This window comes from Corvus kubaryi, unplaced genomic scaffold (assembly GCF_017639235.1).
Source record: "Corvus kubaryi isolate FWS band 111438036 unplaced genomic scaffold, C.kubaryi_AGA036_p1.0 129, whole genome shotgun sequence".
Lineage (NCBI taxonomy): Eukaryota > Metazoa > Chordata > Aves > Passeriformes > Corvidae > Corvus > Corvus kubaryi.
This window is the reverse complement of record NW_024580664.1, coordinates 1,672,700-1,689,112: the sequence shown is the minus strand read 5'-3', so window position 1 is coordinate 1,689,112 and position 16,413 is coordinate 1,672,700. Positions and strand designations below refer to the sequence as shown.

Here is a 16,413-nt window from a genome sequence, read left to right as displayed (position 1 = left end):
CACAAATCTTGACAAAAGAATGGAAAACAAAGGCAGATCAAATGCATTACAGAAGACTGATCATGGCACACTAGTCCAAAATGTCTCTTTTCTATTTTATTCTCACAATGTGAATGCAATCTGTTTGGATTTTAATAAATCATTTGGCATACTACATAGGCTAAACTGGAAAAAGTGGGACTAGTCAGCAAAAGTATAAGATGTATAAATCAGATAAACTACTTAAAGGATAAACAAGAGCAAGGGGAAATTACCAGGCAGAAAGCTCATTATTAAGTAAGTTCCTTCAAAGTGGTCTTTAAGGACAGAGTTGAGCAACAGAAGGGAAGAAAAGCATGACAATGAACCCAAAACCAGATTTAGCAGTGCAAGATGCCGTGCCTGTAGGAACTGTGAGTGCAGGATGATTCCAAACTATGTGTGGTTCCATCATGAGACCAGGAAAGTGCAGCCAAGGGAACTGTTGTTGCTTTCAGAACCGTTTTGGAGAAGGGCCCTGACGCTGGCCAGGCCAGAGGCTTGAGGTGAATCGCACTATACTGAGCCTTCTGAAGAAGACCACAAGTTTTCTGCAGCAGACTTAGGTCTTCAACCTCCAGAAATCCAGGTTCTAAAAAAAAAAAAACCAAAACCTAGAATATTCAAATTGAATCTGGTTACCTGGTACTCACCTTTACACTGTGGCAACTGTGTTGCTAACAGTCTGTCAATGAGGAAACTCAAAGGTATGTCAGGTGTGTCTACAGAGGCACACTTGGAGCAACAACTCTACTCTAAACATGCTCATAAGGTAAAAGCCATGCCTTTTCATGTAAGAAACACTGTGATTTGTCTAAGCCAAAATGTAAAATCAAAAACAGTCCTTCAAACCAGAGGACAATGAGGAATGCATGGCCATTTGTTAATATGGGAACAAATAAATTTAAATTCAAAATGACAGGGATTTGACTGCTAAAGGGTTTGGTTCTAGAGCAGCTTTTCAGTAAAAGGAACCATGGGGCATTCATTGTTCAACTGATGCGAGGATGAAGCCAAGCTGCTTCTGAGGAGAAGCTTCACCTGCAGAGGTCTGTATGTTGCACCTGACAGTGTCAGCAGAGACTGAACATGGTGATGGGGTAACACTGCCCACCAACTTCAACACCAAACCAAGCCACACCTGACCAAGCCATCCCACTCTTGCCTCTTCTTTTTCCTCTGCTTGAGTGTGTCACTTACCTGCTGTGTCTTTCTCCATTCAGATGGCAAGCCCTCCAGGACTGTAACTGTGACTTATTAGGTGTACATATGGCTCCTGGCAGGAGCCCCAGTGAAGCCTCAAGTCTTTACCAGACATGGTTAGAAATGATGCAGCCGTGGATAAAGCAGTGAGGCTTAGCAGGTGGGCAGGATCCATGAGGACAATCTGTGAAACTGATGTCTAACACAGCAGTGCAGGGGGAATTCAAAGCTGTTCGATCTGTTGAGCTGTTAGATCACACAATTTGTAATTGCTGCCTCCTGTATGGAACTGGTAAAATTCATACTACAAATTCAATCACATAAAATATTAATCAAAGAATTAATATTTGAAGACATAAGAAAAAAAACCTCGAGACAATTCCTATTTTGAATAACTTTCATCCCATTTAAATCATGTCTCAGATTTACATCTACTAAAAACAACATGTTTTCCCAAAACAATGAAAGAATGGAGTAAATATATATAAAATCAAAGCTCAAATAAGGTACACATGAACATTTTACAGGACAAAAAGTGTCTCAATCTCAGTGCCAACAGACACTAATCTCTGCATAACAGAACTCAAAAGTGCACATGTGGTGGCAGTGGTTGTGTTGTGCAGACCAGCAGAAATCAATGTGCAAAACTTGGTACCCAAGCCCTGCTCCAAAGGCAGACTTTAGGCTCTCACAGGGATCCTTTTCTCATGCTTGCATAGCTCTTTATAGAAGCCAGGGAAGGATAAGGTTTGAGGACCTGAAAAGATGTTCAGAGACATCTCTGAGCAATGACAGCATCTTCCAGTAGAACTCCTATCTTCCAAGGCAAATTCCCTCCCTTTCCCACCCTGAGTCACCAGGGCCCGTGTCCAAATCCCTCCCTGCCACCTTCCTTTCCCCTCTTTCCACCTCCTGACACAGCCTGGCTTGTATTTCATCTGCATTTAAAGAACCTGCTGGTCACCAGGTACGTTGGAGGCAGAAGCTCCTTTTCTGTTTCAGGATGCAGTTTAACCTCAGCCTGCAGCAACAAGGAGCTGCTTAGGGAGGTCTGTTCAAACACACAATAACCCTGGGCTGCAGCATTCTTGCTTGCTCAGCGAGGATGGGACATCCGCTGCTTAATTGCACAGAGATGACAGGCAAGCTTTCAGAATTTTATTACTGACACATATTTTTCAGAGACTTCTAAACTTGGCAAGAATTAAATAAAAGCAGCAGAGCATTTTCCTCTAAAAATGCCAACTTCTGCCAAACCTATCCTGCAAAGCCCATGACAGAAGGGGCTTTTTCAAGTGACAAAACAATGCATGTTTTCCCACATATTCATTTTTAAAAATAACCCCAAACATTTTAAAGAGACATCAAATAAAAAGGCAGATGGCATGAAAAATTTCAGTACTAATTTTTAGGAGTTTACTACGGCTTACCAGGAGGGAGCTCACAGGCCTGACAGAAAAAGAGTATTCCCATCTAACAGTTCAATAAGCCAAATGGCTTTGATGCCCTGAGTCCCATATCAAACTCACTCCAAAAAACTGACTACATGTAGAGCAAAAGGTGTTTACTCTAGCAGAAATATCACAGACCATTTCAAATTAAGAAAACTTCAGAGAATGCTTTCTTTTTAATTTTGGAAAAGATTCAATAAACCCAAGAAGGGTTATCTGGTACAGATGAAATTGGGATGAAATTTTAGGGCAGGAAAAAAACATAATCAGCACCAAGAACTACTTTCAACTTTATGGAAACCACAAACAGAAGGCTTAGAGAACAGAAATACCAGCTCAATCAGCTCCAGTGGGAGCCACAGTCAGCAAAAATGCTAACTCCATTGTATTAAGTGGGGGGAAAAAAAGAAAAAAAAAAGGTACATTGGCTAAGATGTAAACATTGTGTTCAAAAAACTTAACAGTATAATCCAGCCTGGTAGCCAGCAGACTTGTTCTTTCTGTATACTTGAAATCACAGTAACATGCTGAAAACACTGCTTTGACCAAACTGCAGCACTGCAAAGCCTATACAGTAGAGAACTACTAAGACTGGCCAATGCATATTATGCTAAAATTCCATTTATGAAGGGACAAATTTCTCCCATTTGGTGGCAGTGTATCAGTAAATGTAATGATAAGTAGCCTATGCAAATGCTTCCATTTTTGATGGCAAGGCTAGAGGTGAAGCAGCACTAGAGGAAACAGCTTAACAAGCCCTAACGATGACAGCAGCACCTGCACTGTACAGAAGATGGAACCAGAAAAGCCTTTATTGCTGCTGGTGATTGCACAGCAAGAAGATCTTGCCCACAATATATCAAGTTAGCCAAAACTAGCCTCCCTCCCAGACTAATGTCATATGGCTGAAACACAGACCATGCAGTCTGACAGTGCTCCTCCAGTAAATTCTGAGCCTAGCATGAGTTCAACCACCTACAGCACAGGGCTCAAAAAATTCATGGAGGCAGAGCTGGAGTACTGCTCAGTGATTTCAGGGATGAATGAGGAGGCTGCAAATAATGGAGAGCAGCCAGAGGACAATGAGACGTACTCAAGTATAAGGGCAACTGGGGAGTGATGGATGATGGGCACCAACTTCAGTGAATAGGTGGAGAAAACACTGTAGGACACCAACACTTAATTGACTCAAATATTCACAAATTATCATTTCTTCAGTTGTTGTGGCTATGTCCCATCCAATCCAAACTCGCTGTGGTGAGGGGTGCAGAGAGAGGGAAGGAAGAAGTATAACATAACATTGCTTCTGTATCCCACTCCAAATGCCTCTGCATCCAGCCTCTGCTGCTCATGCATGCAGCCTTTCCCACCTTCACTTCTCTCCACGTTGTAGTTTATGTAGTTTTATATGGGTGTGAGAAAAACAAGGCTGCTGGAGCACAGGGGTGGGACTCTCACATCTAATAACTTCTCAAATATTACTGCAAATCCCTTGCCATTCTCTCCAGAGACATCTTACTCCACTTATTATTTCATTTCCTGTTTGTTCCATTGTAAGTTTCCTTTCATTTAATTTCATGCAGCTTGGCAGAATAACATCAAGCAATTAAAATGAGGCACATATAACACTCACAAAAATACTGCAGAAGTCTCCAATGTTCTCTACACTGTTTGAATTAATTCACATTTCACATATACCGGCCTATGATGCCTCTTTCACTCTGCACTTCAGTCCCATTAGCAGATATTATAGTTAAGTTATATAATTGAATCATTATTCATCAGTAAAACATCTACTTACCCACTGGTTTTATACCTTCAATGTCTCTCATGGCAGACTCAGCCCAGAGATGAGTCCCAAGGCAGGAGAGTCTCAGCAGCAGGAATGCAACCACTGATCTTGGCACACAACCACGCAGTAGGTTTTTGCTCACTGTAGAAATCACTCTAGAAATTGCTCCTTGAGTTTGGGACCTCACCACACAGAAACATAACCTTTAATTTGAAAACAAAACACATTCCCTGTTCTCACAGTCATGAAATCACCGACATGGACCAAATGAAATCCAGCGCAATATCATCTTCCCTACTCTGGAGACAACCTGAGCAAATCTGAAAACTTAAGAACTGAGTTGTTCAGCTAATCAAGTTGATTCAGAAGCCTAAATGAGGGAGGGAGGACAGGTGGGGAGGGAGGAAGATCTTAATCAATTTTGTGTCCCTGATGAGCTGCTCAGGCACATCCAGTTAAAATTGTCAATCTAAATTCCAAACTGCTGAAGTGTTCACCATCCTTTACAAAGCTGTAAAAAGTCAAAACTCTCTCCAAGTCCTCTTCCACCACTCAACAATGTAGTGAAGCCATGTCAATATAAAAGCATAGCATCTTGGCAATAGAACATACAGAAAAATTACGTGAAATGAAATTCGATTAATAAGTTTCAAGCCTGTGTTTATATGCTGCACTCCTCTTTCTAAGTATCTATCTTGCTTTTCTACTAGAAGTTTCTGAATCATTTCTAGTTTACTGCAAAATTAGACCAGGATGTATGTTGTACCTTCTATAACATCTTTGCAACCCTGTGCTGGTGAGCCAAAAACTTCAACACAGTAGCCTGCAAGGAAATTTCCACTGCAAGTCCAATCTGCCCAGCAATCATGTAATATAGAACAATTGCTCTGAACACTGTGTTTCAAACTATCATGCACTTATTCACTCAGTTCTTACAAAAGCACAGTTAAAACACTCATGAGAGGTTTAATTTTTGAAGCCACTAACAAATAGAATCATCTGTAACTTCAAACCCCAAGGGGGCACCACATGCACTGCACTATTTCAGACCAATTAGCACGTTGTTGGGGAACTAGCTCTTAAAACAACCAGTGCATTACATCATGAAAATAACAGTTTCCCAATTGTTCTAATGAATACAGAAGAGGAAACTGGAACAAATCCTTTTCTGGTATAGATCCATCTACTTCAGCTGAGCTCTGTTACAAATAATTTCAGCTTTATTACTTAGAAAGTATGCAAGTAAAATAACAATCCATTTGAAATGGAAAAATCCCTAGCACTGTGAATCACCACATGACTATTAAGATAATAAAATTAATCACAGGTTTTCTGTCTAGCCTTGGTGGTTTTCATGGTTTCCACTGTTGTAGCAGTGAGACTATACTTACTCTCTGTAAGCAAACAGTAAAACACTGTCTAGAAGTTAAGCATTTTCCTGAGTCTTTCCATTATCACAGTTATTCCCAGACTATGAAACTCCTACGCTTTGTACCTGTTGGTTATGTCTTTCCCCTAATTTCAGGATAACACATAATGCAGCTTTACGATCTGAGAGAGCGAAATCCAGCCATTCATCTTCAGCCAAGCAATCAAGAAACACAATGAACATCATAAGTTTCACTTTTAAAAGCTACTGTTCCTTAAATTGGGATAATACTTGTTTCAAATTAATTTACAAGTTGTTTATCCAACCCATGCAGCTCGATAAAATGAGAGGTTCATTACTCTGCCCTCCCTCAGCCACATGCTAGGTACTTTATTTTCAGCTGAAACCACAGGTTCATCTCTGCTTGCTTTCCTAATACATTTCAAACCAAATAACCATCAAACTTCACATATGGTCTCCAGCATACTTTTGACTTTGTTTTTGTTTTCCTCTGCTCCAACACCTCCACAGATTACTCAGTTTAATTCTCTCATACCAAACACTGATTACCATCCAGTCTTGTTTTATTTACTACCTCCTCCTGGGTTTCACCCACTTACATCTCCCTTATGGTTCTTCAAACCTGAAGCTGTCTGGTGCCAAGCACACAGTGTTTGTTTTCCCTGTGCTACAAATTCATGCTACAAGTATCAGTGTGACTCAACTCCAAACAAGTATTAAAACAGTACTTGCATTAATTGTTGGTTATTTCTGGCAGCCCTGGAGAGTCTACACATTAAGAATGGTCTCCTGAAACCATTTTAACCTTGATCCCCCATTACATGGCAACCAGAGGCCAAAATGAACAGACAGAAGTAAGAGGGCACATACTTGAAAGGCACAATTAGAAGAACCACGGAGACGACAAAGAAGGTGCCATTCTACTCTATTTTAACAGAAAATTTGCAGTGAAAATATCATAAATTGAGAAGATACTGTTTTAAGGAAAAACAAAACCACTGAACTCCAAATTAATTCTCATTAAACACAATGTTCCTATAGACCACTCTTAAGATTAATAAGAAAAAGTCATTTACATTGAACATGAAACATTCCTCATTATGCTGGTTTAAAGCAGAAAAATTTTTAAAAAATTTAAAAAGCAAATCTTTACCTAAAAGACCCAAGGAAAACCTTCCTTCTGGCCTGGCTATTCAGTAATTACTCACCACACCATGTCTCACACTGACGAACTTTGCTTTTATGCAGATTTGTGACACTGTTCTTTGTTGCTTTATTTCAGCTTATTAGTCAGGAATATACTGCCTTTCTCCAAATAAACAGAATAGCACTCTACTACATTTTCTAGAAATAAAAACAGAAGCTCAACATCAGTGCAGTCATAGATTAAGCATAAACAATAGCCATCTCAAAGTAGCTAGAATGAAGAAAAATATTTTTAAAATAAACATTAACAATAGGTTATAAAGAACTATGCACAGACACTTCTTTAACCAATATTGTAAAAATCCGAACCCCAAACTATTGCTTTTTCTTGGTGTCACATGAAATGTGGGTGTTCTGATATAAGTACCAATGGCCATTACCATCAGTAAACAAATAGAAGATTAAAAACAGTCCACAGACTGTAGGGAAGAATAAGAAAAAGGGAGGAAAAGGGCTTTCAGTCATATGAAAATGACTCTTTCGTGACTTAACAGGCCCCTTGCTCTTCCCATGTCCTCATTCCTTTAAGCATGCTACCCAACAGCAACGTTCAGCACAGGCAGCAAACCTGAAATGATCCTGGACATGCCTGCAAACAGATGAAGGGCCTGATGTACACGTGCTACCCAACTCTGAGCTCTTAAATTATCTACCTGGACTTCCAGTCATACCCTCAGTGGAGAGAAGTACATCTTCACTGGATGGAGAGGGGACCCTCTTTAGGATGTTGCCCAGGGATGTTGCTCTCTGGTCCACCTCTCATCTCTGCACTGAACACAGTTGGTTGGAAGTATCTCTCTCAATGAAAAACAGAGAAACAAAGGCATCTGTAATATCTATGCCACCTACTGAGATTTTTTTTTTTTTTTTTACTCAAGGACCACAGCTGAATGCCATCAGAACTAACAGACTACCCCAGGAGAAGCCAGTACCCTTCATGGCATCCACAAAGCCATGTAACTCACTCTTGAGAAATGTGTGAATGATCACAGAATCCACTGTCTTCAGAAATTAACTAAAATTTCCTCTCCCTTCCTGAACTACAGCCATGTCACACATAAACACAGTCTCAGAAGAACTCTTGTCAAATTGAAACAGCTACAAAAGAAGAAAAAGGTGATTTGTCTCTGAGGAACGTGCTCTGCTGTGCACTGAAGCCTAAAAGGGTAGCAACTAGTGAGTCAGAGGCTTTAAAACCTCCTTGTTGCCTTTACTTCTTATTTCCACTCCTACTGACCAGAGGCTGATAGGAAGTTTTATTATTGTTAAAAGATATAAACAAGATAGTCAAAATAACTCAGAATCCAATCAATATCTTATATTATGGCCACAAATAACAATTCCAATCAGAATTCCACACCCTGTTGAATTAGCTTTAAGGTCATTTTGGCCTTAATCTTGGTATTTCTTTTCCTATCACATTACTAATTCCTTTATCCCATAAAGAATAGCCTGACCTGAACTTCCAACTAGTGAAAACAAGCGTATGAATCCATGCTAAAACTCCCAAGACCATTAAGTACTTAAATGCATCTAAGTATAAAAGGTAAGAGCTAAAGTTGCCGCCTGACCCCTGTAAGCACCTGTTGGACTCCCACTCTCTGCTGCCAGGTACATGAAGAACCACTAAAATCCGACAACACTGAATAACCTTATGCCATGGTTTCCAGCCAAGCTTTGAAAGGCAATAAATAAGATTGTCCCATGACTGGGGTCATTCACAGGACCAGAACCAACACAAAACCTATACATATACACATATATTTGTATATGGCCCACTCAAAGGTAGCCATCAAGAGACCGCTGGTTCTGTAAGCAAGGCTCCTTTTGCAGTTGAGAGCTGCTGTCTCCAAATTCCTCCAAAGCCCACATCAAAGGGAATGGGAAGAGGAGACTGTATATTCTTACTCCTTTAAAAGAAAGGACTGAGCTACAAAGAGCCTTAATTCCCCCACAGTTTACACCCACACAAATGCTGATACAGCCCAGCCACCCTGGGGTCACGTCTAGCACTTTGTCAGGGTTATCTTGCACAGATGTGGCATTAGCAAGGATTGCTGTTCTCCAACAGCTGTCAGACCTTGTGATAAGGTGACTATTACAAGACTTAAGATAACTTTTCTGGCAAATGAGAGTGAATTTGACAATTAGTAAAAGCTTATGACAAAGCCGATACGTTCATAGGCTACTTATCATGACTGAGGAGAATTTTACCTCTAGTCCCTGCTCTACCTGAATTGAAACAGAAATACTGACTAATCTTTGTGTCTAGCCATCTTGATCTCCACTAGTAACATTTTCTTGCAGGTGAGAGTAGAAACAGGGCACCCCCCAATGTCACTCAGACCTCTGACTATGGGGTCATGTGAAGTCTCACTCTACTATTAGAGCTGCATAGTTAAAACAATACTGGTTAGAGAAGGTCTGGTCCCCTAAGAAAGAGGTTGTAAGTACTCACTGAAATAGTTAAAACGACTTTTTCCCTTGCTCTTAGCTTTAGGAAGTTTACTATTTTCACAGTGGAAGGAAATGAGCCACCACAAAAGAGGTCATCTGATAGCATCCTATTCTTTCACTTCTTCCTTCTGTCCCTAGAATGTAATGTAAGTCCTAGTGAATATTTCATATCTTAATTACCAAGAACAATTATCAACTTAAAAAATACATTAAAGTGATATTGCTTTCATGTAGCTCTAAAACGGAATTTAAATCGCTTTTTATCTCTTCACCATAAACTGTTGGAATGAAAATCTGTTAATCAGGCTTCTTCAAAACGGACCTATCCCGCTACGCCAGACCCGTGCCGTGACGAGCCCGCCTCAGGAGGATGGGCAGGGGCACAAGGACGCCCGTTCGGGCCGCGGTGGTCAGGGCTCACGCCCAGGGGTCACTTACCGCCCGCCCCGCACGGCTCGGCTCGGCTCGGCACAGCCTCGGCTCGCCCGCGCTCGCTGCCCGGGGTGAGGCCGGGGCTGAGCCGGGCCCGGCGCGGACGGGGAGCGAGCGCGGCCGCAGCCGCGGGGCGACCCTGCCCTCTGCGGGGTCTCGGAGGTACTGCCGGCCCTCCGCCGCGCACCTGCGGGCACTGCGAGCCTCCGGCGGGGCGGCTCCGCTACGAGGGCACTGCCCCGGGGCACAGCGCGGCGCCGGGGGCCGGCGGGCACCTTCTTCCGCAGGCACGGGCGGGATCCCCACGGAGCGGTGCCCGGCAGGCAGCGCACCTGCAGCTCCCGGCCCGCAGCTGGGCGGCCCCAGCCCTCCGCCCCCGGACAGCGCAGCCGGTGGGCGGACAGCGGCGGAAAGGCGCCCCGTGCCTGCTCCGGGGGCCGCCCCCGCGCCCCCATGGCGGGCGGCACTGCCGCGGTCAGCGCCCGTCAGGCCGTCCTCCCTCCCACCTGCCCCGCCGTGCAGCGAACAGGCTGTGCCCGGGCGGCCTCGGAAGCTCCGCGGCGGGGAAAGGAGGGCGGCAGCACCCGAGAGCCAGGTCTGCTGCCACCCCCACGGCCGCGGCCTGAGTGTCTCATACCACTCCAAAGCTGAGCGAGGTCCCACTCATTGCCCTTTAGCTCCGTCCTTCTCTCCACCTCTTCCATGTCAGTGTTCATTGCACAAACCTACAGGTACCAATTTATTTTCTTGTTTTTAGAAAGAGCCCTCAGACAAGCCCTCTGAAGTCTGATTAAGCTATCCCACCCTCGGGGATGTTAATCTGATCCCCGATGCTGAAATAGTACAAGGAGCAGCTGTACTGCTTTCTCCTTCAGAGTTTGCCGTGGCATTATCCAGAAAACCCAATACGTGGCCGAGACAAGTATATGGATAGAAAAGTTTGTTTACACTTAGCCTTGGTGTGATGGAGTGGATGCTCATTGAAAGAAGCATTTCAAGGACCTGGAGGGCTCCTGTTATTGAATCCTCAGTGCTGTGACTCAGTGTGTGGCAAGGGCTGTAAATCCTCTGAGAGTTGTTTTCATTCTTCGATGCTCTTAACACACACCAACAGTGGCAAGAAATGTCTCCATCTTTTCTGATGCAGCTGGAGCTGACTTCTATTAGCCAAGCCTTGTGGTCCCTAGGTTAAGCTACTACCTACCAATTTACTAGGAAGAGCAGCTTCAGTGTAGAAAAATATGAAACAGTAGATCTGCTGTGTAACGAAGGCATTAGAGGGAATTTTAAAAGCACATCAGCTGAGAGGACCAGTTGCACTAGTGGTTTAGGTTTTCTCTTCAATTGTAGACCAGCTTCAAGGTCCCCATCTTCAAAGGAGATTAGCGGGTGAATCAGGTTAATTGCTCAGTCATCATTAGGTCTGTTTCTCCTTCTCCCTCCTTCCTAAGCAAGATCTGATCAACAGGTAGTCGGATTTCTCAAACCCAGTGTAATTTCTGGGAAAGAAGGACAAGATACACACAACACAGTAATTTGAAAGGTGGGCTCTCCCCAGTAGTCGCACTCTCTGTCCAGAAAGGACACTGCTAAACTGATTGACAGCATCGCAATCAACTCCCTCAGAAGACACATCTTCATACTCTTCCTAATGACTCTGGTACGATGTATGCAGAGACTGAACTGATGGGAACAGGCGAAAGTCACGAGCAGTGTAAGTCATCGGTGAAATCTAAGGACTAGATACGAAATATTTTGCTTTCTTTACTGTTGAGGAATATGTTTCGTGCAGGTAGCTCGGTTTGCAAGCTGCAAGAGCCTCAGGCAAGGGGCCGTGAAGTGCCGCCCTTCGCGTAACAAAGGGCCCCGGAATCTGTGGCGCTGACCAGGGGACCGGGCACTCAGAGCCGCGGCAGGAGCCGACGATCCCCCACTTGGCGGGCTAAGACTCTAAAGGGATAAAAGCCCAGGGTTTCCTTTGTTCGTGGTCCCTCCTCGGAGGCACCAGCTCGAGCTGTTATTTTGTTATTTAGTTATTGCACCCAGATTAGAACATTTTAAGGATCGGGACGTCTGAGACTCTGCTATAGAAAACCTGGGGACGAGTCGGTAAGGAGGTAAGGAAACATGATCTGACTGTGTTGAGTGTGGGGCGTGTAGCTGTGAAAGGACTTCGGTCCCAGCTCAGGTGGTGCATGTGTGACTGCCAGGGTGGCTCCTGGATGGTCGGACAGGAGATTTTTCTTAACATTTACCTTGTCCTGAGGGAGACCTCTTGACAAAGATGATGATTAGGTGGTGGTGATGAGACTTGACATTTCTGCAAGTATAAAAGCCTTGGTCATTGCTGAGATTGAAACACTGTCAAGCTACCAATTCTCTCAGTACCAGATTACTCTTCCCATGAAGTTTGGCACACAATTGCTGCTGAAGTAAGACAGACAGAGCTTTCAGCAGTGAAACAAATGCATACACTATATGACTAGGCATTAAACTTGTGAGAGGTCAGCAACAATTAAGTACTCTCAACTAAATGAGATCAAAGTTCATTTCAACTTTACAAAGATAAACACCTTTAAAAAGGTAGAGTAATGCTTATCTTGTTTGGTCCCAATGGTACTCCCATGTGGGTTTCATACCTAAACCCCTGTGTTTCTATAAAGCATGGCATAGCTTTCAAAGCACTCATACCTCTGATCTCTATATTGTCCTCAGAGGATACATAGCAGTCACAACCGATGCCACTGCTGTTTGCCTAATACCTGGTGTAGACAGTAACCCCAAAACTACACAAAATAAATAGCAAAATCAGCTATGGGGTGGGCAAATACAGAAATCATACTATCATTGGAGTATCATCATAGCATGATCATCTGGCATAGCTGGGATTTCTGGCACTGCAGAATAGCACAGGGCAACTCAAATATATGTGATTGAAGTGCTGTTACCTCCCTGCAGGTCTCCTGTTGTTCCTGGATTTTTTGCCTTTTCCATTCTGAAGCATCAAAGTTACCATGGAAACAAGCAATGGCATTTATGTGTATTTGTGAGCCTTACCCATCCACGCCATGTGCAGTGAGTGTCAGTTAATGGTGTGACCTGCATCTGGTGCAGCACATCCTTGTGGAAGGACACCCTGCAGCAGGATATGGGCACTGGCAGAATGTGACAGTGCTGGGCACCACCCTGGAGAGGGGCTCTAGGAGCAGGGCCAAATGTCTCCCAGGGGAAGGAAACTTTTAATTCCTTCTGCTATTGCTGAGAGGTGGGCAGTCAGCAGCTTTCTCAAAGCTGGAGGAGCTGGTAAGAGACAGGACTCCGGGGACAAGTATTGTGGATACAGTGCAGTGACATTTTTTCTCCAAACCGTGGAGACAATGAGGAATGTGACCTCCAGCACCACATGCAATTTCATTAAGGCAAACATGTCACGGAAAGAATTTTGGATATCATGGCATGAGGACATAGGGTCTATTTAATTTAAGTTTGCCTTAATTTGCTGACTTCTCTTGTCAAGAGGATGTATTTCAGTAACAACCAGAGGACAAATCTGCAGACACTTGTGTAACGCTGGAAATTTAAAACTTTGGTCTGCTACTTACTGCCATCCACTCAAGTGCTTTGACCCTTAAAGCTTTAGATAGATCTTGCACCCTTTCTGTTTATTCAGGTGGACTTGGATAAATTGCATCAGCTTCTTGACTCATAAAAATGTCCAGTGATGAGAACTGGAACAGCAGAAACCCCAGAACTGCTTCAGTTTAGATGCTACGAAATTAGGGAGGCAATTCCATCTACTTAGCCCAAAACTTTTAAAAAATGCTTAATTGGGTTTGTTCACCCTAATTTATGATTGGCCAGTCTAAGACCTGATGAAAATATGAAGAATTGCTATTCAGAAAACACAGCTCACCCTCTGCAACTTGATAATTATAAAAAATATCCCCAGCTGGACATCTCTGGGTATTCAGGCATTCTGGTAAGTAGTGTTATAGTAATGGAACTGAGCACTAGTATTTATTTATAGTACTAATTTTTTAAAATTAATTCTGAAACACTTCTGCCCTGTGTTAGTTAATGTGTATTTTTATAACCAGTAAGGGCACTTGTATGTAAATAACCTGTATTGGAAATTGTGTTCTTTTCTCATGCGTCCTTTTCTCTCTGTAATTTCATTCCTTCTCCATTACTCAGAGGACAAGCAGGGATGAAAAGAATAAATCAGAATTTCATTCTTGCAAAATAATAGGCTGAAAAAGCATTGTCTCTCAGTGATTTCCATAAAGAGACAGAACTTTGTAGTGTAAGAAATTGGAAAGGAACCATAACTTTCCATTATATGAGCCTTGGTATTTTTAGCTGGAATGAGAGGACAAATGAGGAATTCAAGAGAGAGAGCCCAAGGCGTGAGCATTTGTGCTGCAAATCACACATTAGAACTGAGGGAGAGAAATACTCTACTAGTAAGAACAACAGAAGCTTCTACCCCCAGAACACATCTCAGGCAACCCTCAGAGGTATAACAGGTTTAAACTCCCTCCAAAATCATGTCTGCAACTAGGCCAGTGGCTACATGGGACAACAAAGCTGGGCAGCTGTTTCAGAGAACTGCTCTAGTACATGATGGACAGTGGATGGCTTTGGCCACTCATCAGCCACTTTTAGAGCCCCAAGCCAGACATTTAGAAAATTCTAAATGGTTTAGCCCCAAAACAGCACGGGCATTACTGTTTATGCTGCACCAGCATTTGGAGGCCAGAAGTGGTTCAGGATAGGCACAGTCCAAAATAAATAGGGCAGTTGTTACTCCACCAACTATCTTCAGCCATGATACAGTCTCTCCAGAACAGGGAATGCTGCTTTCTACTTGAGTTTAGGTCTGGATGTTTTAAGCGCTAATGAGGCTAAGGAATAAGCATCAGCAGCCCACACTTCTCTTTCCTTCATTTTCAGTCAATTGTTGTTTACATCCAGGTGAAGAGAGAATAATCTGTAAGTTTCTGCAGATTTAGTGGAGTCTAAGCTTGCTCCCCATAACAGTTTTTCTTGTGTCATCACCCCCCCCACCATCTCAAAGATGCTCTTACTAATCCACAGTTTTATATGCACTGCCCCAAGTTTATTTTGAGAATGTTAGATATACATTCTAGCTCTAGTACAGCTTTCCACACAAAAAAAATTGGAAACATCTCATGAGCCCCTAATTTTAGTACAAGTGGTGATGTAGCAAAAAGTGCTATTAACAACTGCTGTAGACAGCACACTACATACGACATCGTCCACGTCTGAACATCTGAAGGATGTGTGGCTTAGTCCCACAAGTGTATCACTGCTTCAACTGCCAGAATCAGCTAAAAAAAGATGTGCTTTCCATGACTTTTGAAACAGTCATTGAGTATGATTCCACTGTTAAGTTTCCTTGTCCTATAGCTGTGCCAGACAAATATGAAAATGTGAAGTGCACAGGTAGTGTCTGTAGTTCCTTGGCTACAGAGAGACACCCAGAATCACAGCTAATTTCACAGTTAATTCTGAAAACACCTCAGATTTTTTATTCTTGTCCCTCTGACCTTGTAGCTTATCTTTGCCAGTGTGCCTGGCACAGATGCTTAAGAAAGAGTACAAAATTCTTTCCACAGCTGAGAAATCTGTTCAGCATCACCCAGATGCATGGCCTGAGGTGATGTGAAAATGGCTGTACACAGACAGACCAGAAAGTGCAGCTCTTGACACGCAGCAGTAATGACACGCAGACACAAGTGCACTGGTGGGCAAGCACAGACACAGCACCTGTCAACCTTAAGCACTCAGCAGTATCAGATCTGTTACCTTTATATACAAATAATCTACAATCATTTTTCATCTTTAGCTTTAGTATCTAGGATATCTGCTGGCAAGGAACTGTACAATTTGGCAATGCAGTCCGTAAAGCATGTTCTTTCTCCTAGTATGCCATGTTCCTTGTACAGGAGGGGCAATGTGCAACTTCCAAATTCATCCTTGTCGTGCTTATGAAGAGTACAGCGTGTGTATCCGGCACTGGTGGACTGCAGCCAGGAAGTAAGAACATGCTGGCATTTTGCATTTTTGTGAGTATAAATCAATTAGTCAAAATCAGTTTTCAAACCTTACCTACCTGGAAACTGCAAATAAACTTCTCATCACAGTAAGTCTGTATTCGCATGAGAGAAGGGAATTTAAAAAATTAAACATCCGTTAAGTTTAACATGAAGAAGATGCAGGATCTCCAGCTCACCAAGACCTTCGGAGACAAGATCATTCCCCCTGCCCAAAACATGTGCTTGAACATGATTTTTAGCTGTGAACATGATCTCTCTGGCATGACTGTAAGTTTTCAAGTTGGAAGGGGAAACTGCTCATCTGTCCTTTACTCCAAGAACATGAGGTGTTGTGAACATTTCTGTGAAAGTGATTGGGTGGTCTACACAAAGCCACAGAGGCAG

The 16,413-nt window shown here is 43.0% G+C and overlaps 1 long non-coding RNA gene across 1 annotated transcript; it reads right to left on the bottom strand.

Annotated features, from left to right (window-relative positions):
- Positions 1 to 76: 76 nt before the first annotated feature.
- Positions 77 to 9,998, bottom strand: LOC121663675. Its single transcript, XR_006015712.1, has 2 exons — positions 1,219 to 9,998; positions 77 to 610 (listed from the first exon to the last, which is right to left on the bottom strand). It is a non-coding gene; the product is annotated as an uncharacterized LOC121663675 (long non-coding RNA).
- Between the last annotated feature and the right edge of the window lie 6,415 nt (positions 9,999 to 16,413).